We start from the raw sequence: 10,059 nt of genomic DNA on the forward strand, positions 1-10,059 counted from the left end.
TGCGCTCATACTCTACAACGGTCATAGTGAACTGTCTTAGGTTATGGAACTCATCTGCTCTATGCTGCTTCCATTCCTCTGGTAGGAATCGCTCATGAAAACTCTCCAAGAAAATCTCCCAAGTGACACTACCCATGTCAATGCCCAACTTCTTCTCCTCAATAGTCCACCAGGTTGCTCCAAATAACTCTAGATTGGTAATGGCAAACCTCGCTTTGACATTACTGTCAAAGTCCTGCATAGCAAAAATCCTGTCAAGGGCAATAAGCCACTGCTCAGCTACATACCCAGAACCTTGCCCATTAAAGGGTTTGATCTTGGACCTCTAAAGATCCTTCATCTGAGAAGATACTATGAATCTATGTCGATCCCTCTGAGGACTCCTAGATCTGCGTCTATGCTCATGTCCAACTTGGTGTGCTCTATCCTGCTCAAGAACAGGAGGTAAGCGATCAATAAGGGTCCGCATCATTTGCCTCAGATCAACCTCCTCAGAGTCGGCATGTCCCTCATCGTGGTTCTCTTCCTGATGCTCACTGACATGCTCTTCCCTATTCTCTTCCTGAATGGGGCTCTCATGGATAGACTCATGAACACTAACATCTCTGCCTCGTCCACGACCTCTGCCACGGCCAAGGCTACGGCCCCTAACGGAAGATCTCGTCCCAGATACCATCCTACAATAATATCCAAGACACAAGATGCTAAAATAATCATGAAACATACTACTGAAATACATAGATAAAAGACACATGTTTTGCAAACAAGATATTTTCAATTTTCAGTTTACCTATAATTTCAGTTTAAGTATAATTTAAGTTTTGAAGTTTTGAGTGTTGAAGTATGAATAAAATAGGTAACTAATAGTTTATATACAGTTTTCAGTTCAACTAGCTTCAAGTCTTAGTTTAAGGTTTGCATTTTTATTCAACTAGTTAACACTAGTGGCGTTCCAATATACCCAGAGCTCCCAATGTAGAAACTTGAGCTCTGATACCAGGTGTAACGCCCCGCCAAGGGATCCAAAAGAATTAACCTAAAGTTTCACTAAGTTTGCTAAACATTTTTTTTTTTTTTTAAAGTAAGAAAGTATGACATACACATCAAACAAATAGTAGCGGAAGCAATAACATGTAATCATCGACAAACATACATTGCAAGTTACATTTCTTAAAGATCCCAAGACGTTGAGTCACGTTTAAATTTAATTAATTCTAAGTCTAACAACTAACACATACATATAAAAGAATAATCAGAAACCTCAATGTCCATAATATACATTTGTTCCGAATGCTCCTTGGCCAATTAATTCGGAATGCTCATTCATCCACTGTACATGTCACAGGGTATGAAAGGCTTAAAAGAATATACATATGTAAAGATCAAGATACAACATCCTCAAATCCATGATACAAAGTACAGTAAAAATATATGAAACTATTCACCATACATGATACATCCATACATCCATAATGATAAAACATCTATCATAAAATCTAACCATCCATCATACTAATCCAAGAACATAGTGTAGGTAAATGCCAATCACGAAATCTCCAACCACGGTGACCACGGAACGGATCTCAATGGTAAGAGTAAAAGCACTACCACCCGACCGCGTGGAACCTAAATGGCCCACTCCCACCGCGCTGAGGAGATAGTCTCAAGTCCCAAATAGGATAACAAAACCTATAAACATAAATACTCTCTAAGTCCAGGAAATCCTAAAAGTATGCTAACTCAAGGGTTCCTAAAAAGATCGACATCTAAATCCCAGAGGTACCACAAGACATGTAGGAAACCTAATATGCAAGCAGGAAAGTGTCATCGCAAAAGTCATGTAGAAGTTACCCGAGCAATCCCTTAGGAATCCCGGGTCCCTACTGATCCTACAGCCACTAGTATCCTCTCGTACTGACGAGGCATACTATGGTATGCAAGGTAGTAACCAAGCGTCCTCTCTACCCCATCCTAGTCTGTACTAGCACTCATGGCATGGGAGAGAACATACAATTATCTTGTTAGGTTCATTTTCTCTCATTTAGTGTAAATGTTTTCACTTATTAAAAACGACTTACAATGGGTTTCTCAAGGCAGCTACTTAGGGCTCCGACCCCCATTGCAAGCCACTTCCCGACTCTACACATAGATAACCTACCCTAACTCATAAATCAAAGAATCATAATAAAACCATCTCAGTCCTATGCGAGCAACTGAAAATATCATAAAAAGATAATCCACAAAATATATCAGTTCTTCATGAGCAACAGATAACATCAAATAGTAATCAAGTAATCACGACAGTTCTCTATCAGCAACTGGAGGCATCAATGATAAGTCACAAAATCCATTGGTTCTCTAATGAGCAACCAGAAAGTAATACAAGTATAACTGATCGAGACTCATAAATGGTTAAGTTAGGTATTCTCAAATACATACATCTCAGCTTCACACAAGGAACTGGAAAGCAATCACAAACAGTAAACACAATCATGTCATAGAGCACTTCATCACATTACCATGGTCAGGTTAAGAAAGATCGAGACCAAATCATCAAGACATCACATTCACAAACCCCGAGCCTCTGGTAACAACCTGAACTGGTCAACGCTAAACCAACCCCAAAACATTCAAAGTACAAAGTCAACATCAAAGTCTCAGAGATTGGATCTGAAAGTATATTATTTAAATTAAGGTAAGGTTTGTGTTTTAGTTCAATGTCGAATTCAATTAACAAAGTTTTCACAACTACCCTTTTTCGAATAACCCAGTTCTATAATAATTTACATTAAATCAGTATCCAATTTTATAATTTAGTCAAATAACATTCCTTATTAATTAACTTAATTAAACTAATTTTAATTAAATTAATTAATATTTATTAGATCTAATTAATTATTTTAATCCAACCAATAATTGTTAATTTATTAATATTTAAACAAAATTATTAATAAATTACAATTTACAACTATAACAATGCAATTAATATTTATTTATTAAATATTAAAAAAATTTAATATATTATAAAAATTAAATATATTATAATTTTTATTATTTAAAATTTTTAATTAAATAAAATTCGTTTTTTTAATAATTAAAAAAATATATATAAAAAAAAAATTTTAAAAAACCGAATTCCCAACGTTTATAGCCCGTCGGCTTTGGCCGCAGGCCTGCGGTCGCAGGGCCTGCGGCGGCAGGTACTCTGTACCTGTCGTCGCAGTACCTGCGACGCAGGTACTGTCGGCCTGCGCCGACAGGGCGGGTACGGGGTAATTCCCTCCCCCCCACTTTATTAAATTTAAATATATATTTTTTTTTTGAATTAAATTTATTCTAATACAAATAAAATTAGTTTTTTTTTTTTTTTTTTTTTTTTAAATTAATTTTGTTTAATTAATTTTTTTTTTTTTAATAAAAACAATTTTTTCCAAAGGGGTAAATATGTAAAATATAAATATATATATATATATATTTATATATATATATATTTATATATATATATATATTTATATATATATATATATTTATTTATTTATTTTTTTATTTTCTTATATTTTTTTTATCCAGAACTTTTCAATTCATTAAAACAAAACCCTTATTAAATTAGATCTTTAATTTCTAAATCAAGAAAACAATGGTTCTAATTAATTCATCCAGTCTCCATGGATACAAAAATTATTGACGAATAATTAATAACTTCACAAGATTTGAAAGCTTAAAACTTTTATCACAGAGAATTCAGATCTACAAACCCCAGACACGAAGAAGACAGGAAGGGATAATTGCATATTTAATGGATAAAAAACACAAGACCCTACCTGATCCTGATGCTATTATGCAACCTCCAGAAAACTGTATGCGAATTCGCTCCTCTCAATAACCTTCCCCTTCAAGACTTTCTTCGTATCAGCCTTCTGAAATTTGCTTCCAAAAATTGTCTTCCTCCAAAAATTCTCGTCCAAATTCGTATATCAAAAAATGAACCCCCAAAGTTGTGATAAGCAAATTCTCCTCAATTCCGGGGCACTAATTGTGCGTTTACCCGAGAAGACTCTTTGCACAACTCAGTTAACTCCAAATTAACTTTTATTATCTTTTCTAATTCTTTTGCATTCAACTTTCATGCACAATAAGTTGAATGATTAAATAACTTTATTTAAAATTTCACTTGACTTCAATTCTTAATTAATTTATTACTTTAAATCTTATGTGCACTTTTAAGAAATTAAAATAACATTATTAATTTTTATAATTTACTCTTTTAATTTAATTCTTATATTTAACTCATGATTAGATCATGCGATCTAGAATTCTTAATAAATTTATATCTTTCAACTTTTTTTAATTTATTTTAGAACTTAATTGATAACATATTTAATTAATTTAAATAACAATAATATTTAGTATTTATTTAAAAATGAACTCCAAATATATTATTATTAAATTAAATAAATATTATCCTGTTCTAAATATATCTTAAACTTTAATTTCCATATTTTAATTCTTTTATTTAATTATTTAATTAATTAATTAAATATAAAGATATCATAATAATTCCTTATTAAATTAAATCATTAATTAGTCTTTTTAATTAGACTTAATTAATAGAAAATACACCAAGGACTCATAAAGCAACATACGAAAACCCATCATAGAAAAATACATACCAAATCAAACAGAAGGGTTATAATCACCAAATTACATCATTTGATGCATTCGGAGGGTACTTAACTCAGATACTTGTCCTAATTATCAATTAGGACAATTGGCTAAAGGGTTTAGGATTTGGACTTAAGAGTTTATCTCCCCTCTCTTACCATTGAGACAGTGCGATAGGGTACGCTCATCCTGACAATTCAGGGAAGTCGATACCCGGTACCTGCAACCTGCATAAAATCCACGCATGTACAAACACAATATTCTAAGCTAAACAGGCAATGGCAGGAAGTGGTGCATCGTGTAGATCCCGACTAGCAGGTGACTACGACTCCCTTCCTTAACCATATCAGAAACACCATACATAAATAAAACAACACGCACACCATACACATGCAGTATGGGGTAAGTATCCATAAGAGGCACATGAAATAATAAGCCATCTAACTAATCATCATCGATAACTAAAACCATTGAATAATCATCATACATGCACGAAATATAGAGTACCAAGTAATCTCATCATATAATAAACTGAGTGTAAACATCCTCTGATAATCTCTAAAATAATGATACTACTCATCAAACATAAATTGGCCTAAAAGAGTTTGGCAATCATATCATAAATGTAGCTCGAAAAATGTAAACTAGGGGCAGGCACTACATAATAAATCTAAATTATACTAACAAAGTATGTAATAAAGTGTTATTTCATACAATGTTGAATGACTTTAAATGTCCAATGTGAATGTAAATTGAAACAATTGATTAAATGAAAAAGATAAGATAGATCTTGGAGCCATATGTATGCAATTGGTCCAACTAAAGCATGTAAATAGATGTATTATGTGATATGAAATAGAAGAAAGAAAATAGACCTTTAAATATGCAAGGGAAAGTGCCTTTATGCTCCCAAATCTTTGGATCTACAACTACTACAAAGAAATTGACTGTGGATTTGTGATCATGATAGAAAACCTAGAAAACCCTTAAAATCTTAGAGCTCCAAGTACAAGTCAATTTGGGTGATGTGTACTAGCATGTTTATGGGATGATAGACATGTTACCAAAGCATAGAGACAAATTCAACCCTTATTTTTATTGAGGCCTTTAGCTAATAGTTTCTAAATCTAAATGCACAATTCCAATAACTTGTTCCCACACATAAAAAAAATAGTTTTATTTGTTGGATGAGGACTTGCCTTGGTCAACCAAAATAAAACCATAGAAGTCAAGACATCATGAATGGAACTATTTATGCCATACCTTGGTGAAGAATGTTGAATGAATAAATGAAAGATGTTCTCCTTAGAAGTGAAGCTCTACTAGCACCTTGAAGGAAGAAGCTTGATGCAAGAAGAAAATGCTAGATCTTGAATTAATGCTTTAAGAAGGTTAGATTGATGCTTTAATGTACGTGTGTATTCTTTCTCTTGATTTCTTGTGTGATGATGATGGATGAAAATGAAATTCCCAAGCCTTCTTATATACTAGTTTTTAGGACTAAAAAAACAAAGCAAACCAACTGGATAGAAAAATAAAATAGTTTAAACACTTGAGACACTTTAGGTCATGGGATGTGAATCCCTCTTGGTGTAGGTCAACCCAGTCAGCCTATTACTAGTATAGGTCAACCTACATCCAAGGGTGTCTCGAGGATAGGAGACCCCGAGGTCTTGAGGAAAGGGTAGAAAGATTTGAAAAATATTAAAATACCATAAAATATGATTGAAAAGGTGATAAAATAACACCTAAAGGGCCGTGCATAAAAATGAGAGATGACGTAGAAATTTGAGAAAGATTAGAAAAAGAAAAAGAGACCAAAATCAAATTGGAGGGGGAGGGGTGGCTAAAAGGTATCAAAATGAAGTACTTTAATTTTAAGATGATTAAAAAGTTATCATGGATTAGAAGGAAGTTAGTGCACACATTGTGTTGGCCCATTTCAAGTACATGGACCTCTAGGTTGATAATTAAATAAGCCTTCATATTGAGAGAGAGAGAGAGAGAGAGAGAGAGAGAGAGAGAGAGAGAGAGAGAGAGAGAGAGAGAGAGAGAGAGATGCTCAAATAGGATGTCCAATCCTTAGGTTGAGTTATGGGCCTATTTATTAATCCAATTATGAAATCAACTATTTTTTGTGTTATTTTCAGGGATGTTGTCAAACTAAAAACTTGTTGGCAATGGGCTAGTGTCCCTAATTGGATTTGTGACATAATTTAATATCCTTATGTGTCTTCTATAAGTCTAGTTGTTAGATTACGGATTAATAGGTCAATCTTTTAGTGCAGTGACAACCTTGCACTTAAGAAGTGGTATTAAAGCTTGGTCACAAGTTTGAATCCTTGCAAGTTAGGACGAGTGATTTTGGGAAGGAAATAATGCCATGCTATGGAACCCAATAGAAATTAACCCAAATATGTTACCAAATTTAGTGAACAAATTTTTTTTCTTAAAAGTTCATACAACATCAATGGTAATAGTGCAGAAGCATTATAATGAATATAAATCACATACACATAAATGAAAAATATTCACCGATTATAGTTCTCAAGTGTTCCTCAATGTAGAATTACATACATGTCAATAATAAACCAATTATATAACATCCATTGTACAATATACAAGGTATGTAATAATAAACCAAATACAAAATGTTATTATACATCATCCCATAGGGATCTCAAAGATATAAATACATAATACATGAATATATCTACTAAGGATAAGAAAATAGTCTCCAAAAGATATGAATAAGAATGATACAATTGCAATAATGGAACATCATGTGCTTCATGAAGGTTTAATTTTACTAATTGAAAACTATTGTAAAAGTAAGGCTATAAAGCCCTCACCGGTTCTTGAGAAAATGAAAGGGTCTAGAAATGCTCCCCACTCTAAGAGAATAAAGGTGGAAGAAGGGGCTAGTGATAGCAAGAAGGTTTTCAAATGGGAGAGGACTAAGAAACATGTTGAGGAGATTACTGAATCTAAGAATTTAGATAATGATGAGAAAATAGAAATGGGGGATCTCAATTCTAACCTAGACAGTTATTCTAGGAGTAAAGGGGTGTCAAATAGTAAAGATCATGTGGAGGGAAGTGAGGATAGAAATACTAACTTAAATGTTGGGTTGAAAGCCCTCGGGGAGGATGATGAATAACAAAGTGATCACCCTTCTCATAATGCCAATGAGGAGAAAATGGAGGAGGATGCTAGTAAGGAGATTGAAGAAAAAGGCATTGTGGGTAAGAACAATAGCCAAAGCAAAGAAGAAAATGAGGAAAGGATCGAGAATGTGGACATTAACACCGATAGCCAAATCAATACTATGACCATTGTGGTCGGTTATGAGCCTAGGGATGTGGATGACAGGAGGGATGACTCTCAAGATGCTAAGCTCTCCTTTCTTCAAACTGCTAAACTTAAAGTGAAAACTTCTCTTTAGAGTGATTCTTGGCTATATAATGAAATAATCATTCTCATGAAGAAAATGGGGGCTATGTAGAAAGAATTGGATGTTGAACACACTAGGAGAATTCAGATGGAAGTGCAAATTGGTAACATCCTTGATAAGCTTAAAGAATATGAGTAGGAGCTTCGTTACCTTATAAAGGAAAGTGGTCAAAAAATGGAACAAGTCACTTCTAGTTTGTGTGCTATAGTGGCCAGTCTAGGTAAGAAGAGTAATGAGGAGATAACGTCTCCTAGTAATGTAGGGATGGGGAGTTTAGGTGGTCCTAGTAAGAGAACTAGGCAGAGTACAAGGAAAAAAGTTGTTGAGGCTCTTGAGGCTCATGTTCTTTCTCTTGTGGACATTATCTAGAGTAATGCAAAAGTAGTTAAAGAGGTGGTGAACATTATCAAAGAGTTACTGTAGGTGTTGGCTTTGGAGTGGGTGTGTTGGTTGCTAGTTTGGATAGTTTTCCTAGTTTTTTCTTTTTTTCTTTCCAACTTGTTTAAAAACTAGGTTTCAAGTCCTTGTAAAGCCTGGCCATTTTTTATGGTTTAAACTCTTGGTTTCAGGTCCTTGTAAAACATGGTTTTGTTATTTTTAAACTTTAGGTTTCATGTCCTTGTAAAACCTAGTGGTGCTTTATTGTTTATCTTTAGTTTTTTGTAAAGGGTTTTAGGTCCCTTCAAAACTTGCTTTTACCATAATCTAAAAAAATAGAACATCCAAAACAGACACAAATCCATCAAGATCTCAATGGTAATAGAATCACTACCACTTGACCACATGGAACCTAAATGGCCCATTCCCATTGTGTTAAGGAGTTATTGTTAGGTACCACTTGGATAATAATTCACAAAACATTTTAAAAAATGATATATGTGAGGGAATCCTAGTAGATATCTATCACAAAGGTACATGTACAAAAAGGTAATATAGCTAATCTCAAAGGAAACCAACATACATAGTAAACCTAACATGTATAGGGAGAAGTGCCATCTGATGAGTAAACTCTAAGGTTATCATGGTAGTCTCTCTAGACTTTAAGCCCCTAGTGGATCTATATAGTATCAATAATCCTCTCATACAAACAAGGAAATTCACTATGCAAGACCTTAATAAATCATCTTCTCTCACCCCCATCCTAGCTTGTACTAGCACTCAAGGTATGAGTGAGGAAATAGTGCATCTTTTGAATTTATTTTGACCTAGTTTAATCTTTATAATGTCACTTATTAAGTAAATTTAATGAGTTACCCTAATGGCCTTTAGGGCCTTGAGCCTCATTGCACACCACCCTCCTATACACATAGATGACCTATCCTAAGCTCATAAATTGATATATCTTATAAAAACACAATAGTCACTTGTAGTTAACTCCATGAGAGATAACTAGAACACATCACTGGTCCTCAAACCAAGGCATCATAAAATAATCACATAATATGAGCTTCACATTAAGGTTGGGTTTCATGATCATAAATGTACACAATACAATATAACATAAATTATCAAGATGATAACCCATCTTCCCGATCTCTAGTGCACAACCCTAAATGACCAACTAAATTATCTTATAACCATCACAAAATAAACACCACATAATTCTGCAATCAACCATTTATCAAAAATAGGTTTTTCCACACAAGCTAATTCAATCATTTAGTAATGTTCTCTTTGACCATAAAATGTGTGTATAAACACAATACACATCTCATTTAAGTTTTCATCACAAAAGTCTTTGCTCTAGCTCATTAACTTAATGAAGAGTCATTCATCAAGGAATATTCTTAATCCTAAAAACTTGATTCAATTAATAAACAAATACTAATTATAAGATATTAACATAACTTAATTATAAGATATTAACATCAATAACTTAATTATTCAATATTAATAATTATTAATTCATCTTCTTTTTTTAAATCATAAATAGAAAATACATT

This window comes from Cupressus sempervirens, chromosome 4 (genome assembly GCF_028749045.1).
Source record: "Cupressus sempervirens isolate cs-2001-9-10 chromosome 4, ASM2874904v1, whole genome shotgun sequence".
NCBI classification, from domain to species: Eukaryota; Viridiplantae; Streptophyta; class Pinopsida; order Cupressales; family Cupressaceae; genus Cupressus; species Cupressus sempervirens.